Source organism: Rhinolophus sinicus, chromosome 7 (assembly GCF_057876585.1).
Source record: "Rhinolophus sinicus isolate RSI-liver-muscle chromosome 7, RSI-T2T, whole genome shotgun sequence".
Classification (NCBI taxonomy): domain Eukaryota; kingdom Metazoa; phylum Chordata; class Mammalia; order Chiroptera; family Rhinolophidae; genus Rhinolophus; species Rhinolophus sinicus.
Genome location: NC_142507.1, coordinates 4,570,090 through 4,582,436, shown reverse-complemented (window position 1 = coordinate 4,582,436; position 12,347 = coordinate 4,570,090). Strand labels below are relative to the sequence as shown.

At 42.3% G+C, this 12,347-nt stretch overlaps 1 long non-coding RNA gene across 2 annotated transcripts in view; it reads right to left on the bottom strand.

Annotated features, from left to right (window-relative positions):
• The window catches only part of LOC109444232 (uncharacterized), a 104,660-nt gene that overhangs the window by 58,894 nt on the left and 33,419 nt on the right, over positions 1–12,347 (bottom strand). For both annotated transcript variants that reach the window (XR_016021670.1, XR_016021669.1), the window contains exon 7: positions 10,935–10,983. This is a non-coding gene — a long non-coding RNA (uncharacterized LOC109444232). The remainder of the gene's footprint in view (positions 1–10,934; positions 10,984–12,347) is intronic.

Here is a 12,347-nt window from a genome sequence, read left to right as displayed (position 1 = left end):
TCTCACTCACCCTTTTATCATCACTTGCATGCCTCTTTCTAGAAAATACTATAGAATCACCATTAGCTAGGGTGGCAGCGCTGAGCCTCTGTGTGACTGGGAGGTAATGACCTACCAAAGATATCCATCTCATCAAGCTTCTTGTCATTTAGAAGAAAAACAAACTCTTCTCATTATAGCAAAATTAATCACCTATCCAAGGTCAGTGCTTACAGCTAATAGGTTGCATTAAAATCTGCCTTGGGGAAACTTGGCTGAATGTGGATATCCGAAACATGAAACACACAAAAGCTATGAACTACATAAACAAACATACATGTAAACAATCCCAGACTTACAGAAAATCTGCAAGTATGGTACAAAAAAACATGTTTCTTTAGCCATCTGAGAGTAAATGACTGATATTATGGCCCATTACTCTCTAATACTTTAGTGTGTATTTCCTACAGAGACATTCTCGTATGTAACTACAATGTAACCATCAAAATCAGGCAATTAGTATTGATACTTTACTATAATGAAATTCTCAGACTCCATTCAAGTTTCTTTAATTGTCCCAATCATGTCCTTCGCAGATAAATGGTGCTTTCCTGAACCCAGATCTTGCACACACGGCATATATACCGTGTTTCCCCAGAAAATAGGACCTAGCCAGACAGTCAGCTCTAATGCATCTTTGGAACAAAAATTAATATAAGAAACAGTATTATATTATATTATATTATACCCGGTCTTATGTTATTTTATATAAGACCCGGTCTTATTTTAATATATTAATGTACTAATTTTTGCTCCAAAGACTCATTAGAGCTGATTGTCCAGCTAGGTCTTATTTTTGGGGAAACATGGTAATAGTTATCGTGTCTCCTTCCTTTCTTTCCATCTGGAACAGTTCTCAGTCTTAACTTCACTGTCATAACCATGACACTTTTGATGCTTATAAGCATTTATTTTGTGGAATGTTTTTCAGTTTGAATTTGTCTGATGCTTTCCTCACGATTAGGTACCTGTTACACACGTTATGCAGTAATTCACAGATGTGATGATGCATTATCGTTTTATCCTATTCAAGTGACATGATTTGTATTTGTACCACTGCTGGTGACATTAACTTTGGTCAGTTTGTTGAGGTCCTGTCTACGAGGCTTCTCCACTGTGAAATTACTTTGTTTTCCCCTTTGCAATGAACAAATATTGTGAGAGGCGTTTTATGAGATTACATATCACTCCTCATCAAACTGTTAATTTTTTAATTTTTAAATATCTGTATGAACTCTTGGTGCCCTATTTTATTCAATGAATTATAGTCTGCTACTATCATTATTAACTTTGATACTCGAATTGCCCCAGATTTTTCCAATGGGAGCCCCTGAAAGGTGGCATCTGGGTCCCCATCATTCTTCGAACACTTCCTGATTTCAGGTGCAACAAAAGGATTCAGACTCATCTTGTACTTCCCTTACCCCGTCGCTGAAGTCAGCCAATTCTCCAAGGACCTCTGAGGAAAGGTCCTCAGAAACCGACACCTGAAAGCTAGGCGCACTGAATGCTATTGGGGTGCCACTGTCCAGACACTCGCAGGGAACAACACTAGGAATGTAAATATTTCCATACCTCTCTCCCATCTGCTGAAAACCATGAGTTCACACCCTACCTGCAATTCCAGCCCAACACCATTAGTTTCACTATTTTCTTACCTGATCAATTCCTCTTCCTGTAACCATTCTGCTAGAGCTGCCCCAACCACCTCCATCCCCTGTGGAGGCCGTCTTCACCAGCCCATGCCAGGCAGCCCCTTCACACGGACACCCTCCTGGGCTGACACCCACCTGAACCACCGCACCACTCCCCTTCCACCCACGCCAGGTACAACCCAGCCCAGTCCCATGTCACAGCGTTGGACTTGATCAAGCACGTCTCAGGTTCGTCTCTGGGCTGGTCTGTGACCTCCTGCTTTCTAGGTTTACAACTTAATATAAACTATGGCTCCAGGCTACAGGTTTTGTCAGCCTCCTCTCAGGAACAATAGAGCCCCATTCCAGCCTCAGGATTTTTTTTAATTAAAAAAAATTATTTTTCAATTACCATTGATATACAATATTATATTAGTTTCAGGTGTACAAAACAACATAGTGGTTAGACATTTATATACTTCACAAAGTGATAACCCTAAAAAGTCTATTACCCATCTGAAACTGTATGTAGTTATTACAATATTATTGACTATATTCCCTATGCTGCACTTTAGATCCCCGTGACTGTTTTTCTTTAATTACAGTTGACATTCAATATTATTTTATATTTGTTTCTGGTGTACAGCACAGTGGTTTGACATTTACATAGTTATGAAGTGATCCCCCCAATAAGCCTCGTACCCACCTGACACCCTACATAGTTTTTACAATATTATTGACTATATTCCCCACACTGTACTTTACATCCCCGTGACTATTTTGTAACTACCAATTTGTACTTAATCCCTTCCCCTTTCTCACCCACTCCCCAACGCCCCTCCCATCTAGCAACCACCAGTGTATTCTCTGCGTCTATGAGTGTTTCTGTTTTGTTTGCTCATTTATTTTGTTCTTTAGATTCCACATATAAGATCATATGGTATTTGTCTTTCTCAGCCTCACTTATTTCACTCAGCATAATGTCCTCACTGTCCATGTTGTGGCAAATGGTAAGACTTCATTCTTGTTTATGGCAGAGTAAATAATTTGCTGTACAAATGTATCATAATTTCTTAATCCAACCGTCTATTGATGGGCATTTCGGTTGTTTCCGTATCTTGGCTATTGTGAATAGTGCTGCAATAAACACAGGGGTGCAGATAACTTTTCGAATTAGTGTTTCAGATTTCTTCAGATAAATACCCAGAAGTGGAATTGCTGGATCACATGGTAGTTCTATTTGTAATTTTTTGAGGAACCTCCATACAGTTTTCTATAGTGGCTGCACCAATTTGCAAGCAGCCTGGGGCTTTGAGCTGTTGACCTCACACTCTTCCGTTGCCTCAAATGGGGCATCTTTATTCCCTGTCTCCCAAAGAAATGACATTCCTGGCCTGGTCTGCTTCTTTGCTGAGCCAAAGTGTGTCAGGCCACAGCTTTATCATGCCCGAGGCTCTGTCACGCCCACGGCTCCATCATGCTCACAACTTAAGCTTTCTCCTCTTCCTGCCCATAGACATCTAAACCTTGATTTGGGCATAAGTCGTATCTTTACAGTTTTCTCTTTTTGTGTTTGATCTGACATTGCGATCTATTTGGAACACAGAAAAATAGACAGAATCCGGGAAGAGTTAAGAAATGGAAGAGAGTTACTGTACACTTGAACAGGATGATAATATAGGTACAAAGGGTCATAGAAAATTCAAAATCCTTTTAAGAGGCCGTCTGGAATCTGAGTCCTTTGCCGTACTTACTATTAAGATGACAAGTGCTGTTGGGGAGAGAGAGGGCTGCTGATGGGGGCTCCCTGGGTCTGACCCGCAGCTTTGCAGGCCGGTGCACCCAGAGCTGATGGGCTCCCGGTACTGACCAATCTGACTTCAACGGCTTCGCTGAGACGCTGACAAAGCTACGAGCTTCAGACCCACTCACTTGCTCTCGTCCATTCCAACACCTAAGAAATAATTTCCTATTTGCTTTTGTATTCTTTTTCTCAAAGAAAGTCCCAATCACCCTTTACATCGCCAATTGTAAAGAATGTTCAGGTTTCATAAGTCCTGGGACCTGTCTCTGCACGGGACTGATGGCTAAATCAGAATGCAAATGTCCAGTGAAGGCAAGTAATTCTCTAGAGCCTTCCAGTTCCCAGTGGTAGAGGTGCCAGGAGGCTGGATTAACCTTCAGAAGGTTGCTTAGGTTGTTTAGAGTGCCGAGAGAGGTGGGGGGTCTTGGGGGTGAGCTTATGCAGACCATGTGAATTTCAAAGCTAGTCTCACCCACCTACAGAGTGCGTCTGTAATACCTACATGTCCAGTTCACTGCACGTGACAGTCTCTCTCCAAGACAATATTTGACTAACTCTGCCTAAAATCTTACTGGCTTTTTCTTTAAGATTCCATATATTTGTTCTTTTTCTACTTCTTTAAGGTATAACGTGAGGTTATTTATCTGGGATTTTTCTTCTTTCTTGAGATAGGCCTGTAATTATATAAATTTCCCTCGTAAAACTGCTTTCGCTGCATCCCCAAAATTTTGGTAGGATGTGTTTTCATTCTCATTTGTTTCTATGTATCTTTTGCTCTCTCCTCTGATTTCTTCTTTGATCCAGTCATTCTTTAAAAGTATGTTGTTTGATCTCCACATATTTGTGGTTTTTCCTGCTCTTTTTGCAGTTGATATCCTATTTCAAAGCCTTGTGAGCAGACAATATGCTTGGCATTATTTCAACCTTCTTAAATTTGCCAAGGTTAGTTTTATGTCCCAATATATGGTCTATCCTTGAGAATGTTCCATGTACACTATAAAAGAATGTGTAGTCTGATGTTCTAGGATGAAGTGCTCTATAAATGTCAATTATGTCCATTTCATCTAATGTGTCATTTAGGGCTGATATTTATTTATTTTCTGTTTGGGTGATCTATCCATAGCTGTCAATGATGTAATTAGGTCCCGTACTATAGTTGTGTTTTGGTCAACTTCTCCCTTTAGTTCTGTTGGTAATTGCTTTGAATAGACATTTCTCCAAAGAGGACATACAAAGGACCAATAGATATATGAAAAAATGTTCAACTAATCACTAATCATCAGAGAAATGCAAATAAAAACCATAATGAGCTATCACCTCACCCCAGTCAGAATGGCTATCATCAACAAGACAAATAGTAACAAGTGGTGGAGAGGCTGTGGAGAAAAACGAACCCTCATACACTGTTGGTGGGAATGCAGACTGGTGCAGCCGCTACGGAAGGCAGTGTGGAGGGTCCTCAAAAAATTATGAATAGAATTACCATATGACCTAGCGATCCCTCTCCTAGGTATCTACCAAAATAATCTGAAAACATTTATCTGTAAAGTCATATGTGCTCTGATGTTCATTGCAGCTTTATTTACGGTGGTCAAGACATGGAAAAAACCAAAGAGTCCTTTGATAGATGATTCGATAAAGAAGATGTGGCATATATACACAATGGAATACTACTCTGCCATAAGAAAAGATGAAATAGTGCCATTGGTGACAACATGGATGGATCTTGAGAGTATAATACTAAGCGAAATAAGTCAGACAGAAAAAGCAGAGAACCATATGATTTCACTGATATGTGGTATATAAAACTGGAAGCAACAAAGGAAAAGGACAAACAAATAAATAAACAAAAACTCAGACACAGACAATAGTTTAGTGGTCACCAGAGGGTAAGGGGGGTGGGGGGTGGGAGATGAGGGTAAAGGGGATCAAATATATGGTGATGGAAGGAGAACTGACTCTGGGTGGTGAACACACAATGTGACATATACATGATGTAATACAGAATTGTACACCTGAAATCTATGTAACTTTACTAACAATTGTCACCCCAATAAACTTCAATTAAAAAAAAAAAAGATTTCCAAACAGACCACATAATAGGAAAAAAAAAAAGTCCATATATAGCACCTCCTGCCAGCTCTTAATTCACACGAGTTTTCCTCCCTTGTCAGGGTGCAACATAGCGGGTCAGGCAAGGCTCCTCCTCCCTGGTGGCCCCTGATAAAATCTGTCTGTTCTCTAATCCCCTCCACTTTACAGTCACAGACTCCCTTAGGGTGGGGGAATTCTGTCACCCACCCTACAGAGTCGCTGGTCCCAGCATAGTTCTCTGAAGGTCACCTTGTTTCTAGGTCACGGGGTCATCTCTGTTGTCCCATGCATTTACTGCCATAATCAGTGACAGCACGTGATGGAGTCTCGAAACTCTAATCGCAGTTTGAAATTAGGGATGAGTTACATGATTTAAAACTTGGGGGAAATCTTATAGAAAGCACACACATAAAAGACTTCTCCCTTTCTATTTTTCCTGGGGAAAGTCTCAACCTAGGAGAGAGAGGCACTTAAGTGATATTATGTAGGCAGCAAAAGCAGAATAGCCACAAATAGGCAGGAGATCCCTTGCACTTTCTTTAAGTGCAACATGAAGTGATATGGATTAATTTTATGGCTGACAACCACTGATTTAGACAGAAGGCACATACAGCAGTTTACAGGGAGAATAACAGAAGACGTGCCTTCAAAGAACTTACATCGCAATCGAGAAGTAAAACATACAAATGCAGCATGATTTTGAACAGTTATTATTAAGTTATCAATAATTTCCAACAATTATTGGAGATGAGCAGAAGAAGTGAGGTTTGAAAGGAGTCGGTCATCAAAACAATGATGGCAAGGGTTCCAGCTGGTGACGGCCAAGGACGAGACGTGCCGTGGGGAGTTCTCTGAATGTCCACACTTCACAGATGAAGACACGGAGGTTCAGAGAGGGCTACCAAGAGCAAGAGGTTCGTGAAAAGGAGAGTTACGAAGAGCCAAAGCCTCACTCCACAGGGGCTGGGCAAGGATTTGGGGAAAACAATCTAGAAGGAATGAAGTGAACAAAGGCAGTCCAAAGAAGACCAGCTGATTAGCTGGAGGGCAGAACTAAAGCCGAGAGGAAAGAGGAAAGGAAAGAGACAGGCACAGCTGGCAGTTGAGAAGAGGAGGGGGCTGAGGGAGCCCCTTAGGTTTAGCCCTTTGGAGCTGCTGTGATAAGCCCGAGAGAGTCAGCCAGGGGGAGGGGCTCTCTTTTCCTCTGGGGTTTTGCTAGAATTTAACAACCTGGTGGGAAATGCAAGTCTTTGCAACCAGCAGCATCATTAAAGAAGAGTCTACATCGATGAATATTTACCCATCATCGAGGAGGTACCTGGGTAAACAGTAAACAGAGATAGGAGCAAGATAGGAACAGTTTGGTGTAAGCACTAGGGATGCAACTGCACAGGGTGACAATACACTGAGGTGGGGAACAAACTTCAGACAGGGAGACGCTGGCCGAACAATACACCTTTCAGCCACCACTGCTCACGCAAGGAGCAAAGACTAATGTAGCTCACTAACTTTTGCTGACGAAGTACAGCGTGAAATATATTCATTTGTATATCTCTCTCTCTATATATATATATATCTATAACTATCTATCTATATCTATATCTATTTAATATATTTCAAAATTACATGAAATTACAAAGGTGTCTCATACTTTTATAAGGGGTGTTCCTCTTGTAAAACTAGCTATAAGAAAAGTTTCCTTGAAGAGTATCAAAAAAAAAAAAAACACAAAAAACACAAACCGAATTCAAAATCTATGATTTCATAGGGAAGTTTCTAATTATAAGGAAATATTTGGAACACATTTGAAAGCCTTGGAGAATGATGGTGTTATAAGGCAATGTTCCCATTTCAAAATACAAACATACAGTTTGAAAACTGCCAGCTTCACTAGATGAGTTAGCAAAGGTTTTGCTGTCCAAGAACAATCCCAGGGGTATCTGAAATTCCTCCAAATTCCAGGAAACGCCAGTGCCCCTCCTGCATGTAAGCCGAAGGGAACCGTCCTCCGGGAAGCAGAACGTCTGATGCTGGGTGCCCAGGCTCAGTTCAGAGAGCATGACGGGAAAGTTCCCAGTTATGAAAGTCGCTCATTCTTTCTTTCATTAAAATAATAACACTCACCACCACCACCACAACAGCAAAGAAATGACCGGAAGCACAGGTGGCTGCACCATGTGGCAAACACGGCGTAAGCTTCAGGACCTCCCCTCACCCGCCATCGATATGGCCCCCTTCCAACTCCTAGGAGAGACCCTGGCCATGCATTCGCAAGGTCAGATGTTTTTGAAAATGTAGAGAATTTTGGGTTCCGGTTCTTAAAGAGGGGCTCCTACATTGTACGGACTTTAGGCTGCAAAGCCTGCGTAACTCCTGTCTGAATGTCAGCCCTGTACCACACGACGCTCTCAGTGCTGGACACACAAAGATGAACGAGGCACACTTCCCCGGGGGCAGAAGCAAGGTGCAAGAGAGAACAAGCAAAACCCTGAGCCTGACTACCTGCCTGGCTGTGGAGGGTGCAGCGGGAACAGAGGCCCAAGGGACACTCCTGGGTGGCTGTCATTAATCTAGTCATTAAAAGGTTTCACTTACTGGATTTCTTTGACTAAATGATGAATGCCCATTAAACAAGCCCAACAGTGCAGAAATGCAGAAACAGTTAACACTGCCTGTAGAAATCCTTATTACCCACCAGTGTCAATGACACTATTACCCAAATGCCACTTGTGTCATGAAGTTGTGTGGCCCAGGCTCTTCTGGATGCTTAGGACACTGGTTTGGGGGGCCGAAAGCGTGGCAGGTGTGCAGGTGGTCCATAGGTTCACGCAGAACAACATGGGGAGATAGGGATGGAAAAAGAGGGCCCCGGGCGTCGGGCCTGGAGTGCCAGGTCAGAGACTCGAGACTGTTCTGGACGGTTTTTCTGCCAAGTTAATATAAATGAACACCGATTTAGAATGCCAACTGTGCATGGAGCTGGTGGGTGGAGCAGAGGCTGGAAGGGCAGGAGGGGCCGTTAGGAACGTGCGGTCCCAGAGGCCTGAGCCCAGATAGCAGCAGTGGGATGAAGAGGGACGGGCAGGAGAGATCCCGGGAAGAATGAGAGAACTGCAGATCTGATTGGGACGTGAAGGCGGGAGGGAGGAGGAGGAGACTCACAGCAGCTCTGTGGGGAGCTGGAGAATTCGCAGTGGGGAAAAATAATGACCACTCCAGAGGAAGACTGCCTGCTTTGGGGAACAAGGTAAGTCTGAGCTTGGTTTCGTTGCCTCGGAGATACCAGTAGGTCAAAAAGGTGGGAATGCCTCGTTCTTTGCTGCTCGGAGTCAAGTGTGGCCCGTGCAGCGGCCGCATGGGATCACCCTGGAACTTAACTATATAAACACACAGCGCGCTGAGCTGCAGCCCTGCTGAATGCAGCTAAGTCTGCACCTGCAAAGGCCCATCCCGACCTGGCGCCCAGACTCCTCTGCTCTGGAGGTTAAGACTTCCAGGGGTGAGGGCGTGTTCTGTAGATGTAGTGACCGCAAAGGAGCTGCAGAAGAGATGGATTGGTCAAGCTGTGTGGGACCCTTTAAAGACCTCTGCCTACAAAGTACACCTGTGGGCCACGTGTGTGGCTGTCACTGCCGGATGAGTCATCTGCCCACCTCCCACTGCGTCACACATTTCCCTCGGTGTCTCAGAACAGCCGTAATGATATCAAAGAGAAAATAATGTACCGGGGTTTTGATGGACGTGCCAGAATTGTAAGAATTTGGGTATCAGCAATAAGTGAGAATTTGAGCATAGCGCCAGAATTATAAAATCAGTGTCTTGTTCTTCAAAACTCTCCTTTTCTATAAATACTGACGTTTCCTTGTTAATCACATAAGTCAGTTCCTCAAGTTCACCACACAACAGACATCTGTGTATACGAAATCATTTCCCAATCTCACTAGAAAAATGAATCATAACTATGACATTTTCTAATATCCAGTTTACACAAATGCACAGAAAATTCTTTCCTTTTGTTTTCAACTTCTGTTAACTGTTACAAGAATACTTAAATAATAATGCAATACTACCTTTTAAATGCTTGCAGTATGATTTGACACGTCAATTGAATGTGCTGGGAATGGGTTTTTAGGTAATTTGACTCAAAACTAAGTGAAATGATGTATTTAAAACAATATGTAACCAGTAAAGACCGTATCACACTGCATTACTATTATGATCAGATGAGCTCACGTGGGTGACCTTTTTGGTGAGACCTAATCACTCAATTCTTCTGAGCACCTACTATGTGCCAGGAATTTGGTCGGGAAATTTACACATGTAAATCCTTTATAAACACCTTAAAATCTCAATTCCACAGATTTCGTGGATGTTCGTTCATATATACCTGAAATTTTCAACACAAGGGAAAAACATCAGCAGTGACCCTTATTTGTAGAATGTGCAAAAGCAGTATCATTTCCAGTGGTGTGAGTTTCGAAAGAGGCTGTGAATGAAACCCTGCCTCTCCATGTACTGCTTCCATCAGTATCAGAACTAGTAGGATGCACCATATGAAACTGCTGACCAGTGTCAAGCTGGCATCGGACCATTAATTATTGGCCAAATATTGGCAACTTTACATGCTTCGGCCAATACTATAATCACGTCATTTCCTCTGGGCTAGGAAAGCTAAGCAAACGGTATGCATGCTAAAATTATTCTCTTTGATGTGATTGGTTTTCAAAGAGAGCCAGCTCTCTAATGCTGTTGTTACCCAGACTTTTAAAATGACAACTCTGAAACTTGACTGCCGAGAAAGAACCGAAATTTCGTGATGAGCTGTTGGTTAGCATGCCCTTGTCTGATAATTGCTCCCATCCTCAGAGAAAAGCTGACAGACAGTGTGACAGGGTGGAAACCTAACCCCACAGGGAAAAAAAAAAAGAAAAAACCTTTCTTGTTTGTTTCTTTAGCTGACTGGAAACGTGCATGCAATGCTTCAGCTTACTGATTATACCTTCTTTGAACTGAAACTCTAAAAACCTAAAATGTAAAGACCTAAGGGTACATGCTATCTCATTGTTTAAAATCTGTTGCCAAAAAAGCTGACCTGACACAAATAAAACGCTAACTATGTTTATTTTCAAGACGTCTCTTTCATGCAATCAAATTTTGAATGCATGACCAATTCATGTCTCTGACCTCGGGGCTAATTTTGTATCATGGCAGGATAACGGAATCAGTTCTCCAACAGTTCCAGGAAAAAATACTGTTATCTGGGAGGCTTTTTAGGATGTAATATACACGATCAAAATGATTTTATCAAACCTTAAGTGGTCAGACAAAGGCCAGCAGAGTCAGGTAAAACCTATTTCACTCACCCATTATGAAATCCTTCCAAGTGGATTATTTCCGAGTTCAGAAAAAGACCTGAAAGAATGAAGAAGAAATTAAGAAGGGGTAACATGGCTCAGTGGTTTCATTAGAATGATACTAGGAAAAAACGCAGCGCTGAACACTCAGTAAACACTCAAAAATGTTAACAATAACTATTACTAAATCACCATTACTATTATTATTGAACATGTAGAATTGTCTTTGAAATAAGCTTTTATGTTATTTTTATGTATGCTCATAGGTGTTGACTGGGTTACAGATTGCTTCAGTTGGGTCCAGAAAGTAAAGATGCTTCTTTCTCTAATAAATTAGAACCTTAATTCTGCATGCAGCACATGGCCTCATGCTTAGAAGGTGCTGTAGTGACGGGGAATGTGCACAAATTGGGGCCTGAAGACCTGGGTTTGAGTGTGGGCTCTGCCATCACTGTTAACCAGGGGAAGTTGCTTCAAGTCCATGAGTCTTAGTGTTTTCCTCCGTAAAACAGGGCTATGCCTGGAGCAATCAGAGCTAACATTTAGAGGGTACCGCACCCTATGCACCAAGGACTTTTCTAAAAAGTTTACATACACTAACTCAGTCACTAATACTTCATCTAACACCTAGCATTCATTTAGGAGAAGGGGGAGTGAGCTGGGCGGGCTCCACCTGCTCCCCCAGGAAGCCTACACGGCAGATCGGTCAAGGGCGCCCTGGACACAACCCTGTCTGAACCTTCAGTTCAGATGGGGAGGCATCTGCAGGAGATCAGAGGCTAGGAGGAGAGAGAGGCTGGGTATTCCCTCCCCCTTCCTCCTTGATTGAGCAGCCCCCTCCTAATTTGTGTATGTCGGGGTGCTTCCCCAAACCTAACACTCCTGCCTCTTCTCCATAGCTCGTCTTCTCACGGGCTCTCCCTCAGCCTCTTCAGGCCTGTGGCAATGACTTCCTGCTATTGCTGGCCTTCTGGACCCCAGAACCCCTTTCTTGTGCCCTAACCTCCCCTCCCACATCTCTAAGTCCCTTCATTAAAGTGTCTTGATTTCAACCCTACGAGTGGAATGCTCTGCCTTGCTGGGACCTAGACTCTTACCGGGATTTACGACTTTAACATTCCAGTCAACTGCTTGTTTGGTAAGGGCATCTTTTTTTTTTTTTTAATTTTTATTGGGGAACAGTGTGTTTTTCCAGGACCCATCAGCTCCAAGTCAAGTTGTTGTTTTCAGTCTAGTTGTGGGGGGAAGTGTGTCTTAAACAAACTTTTATTTTGTTTGGTTTTTAATGAATTGGTATGTTAGGAAATATAATCTTGCATTTCAATTGTTTTAAAAAAGAAAAAAAGCAAAAGGTTTGTTTCTAATTTGAACTAGTTTGCTATCTTTGAAAAAAAGGTCTCTTTCATTTGGTTCACACTTCAG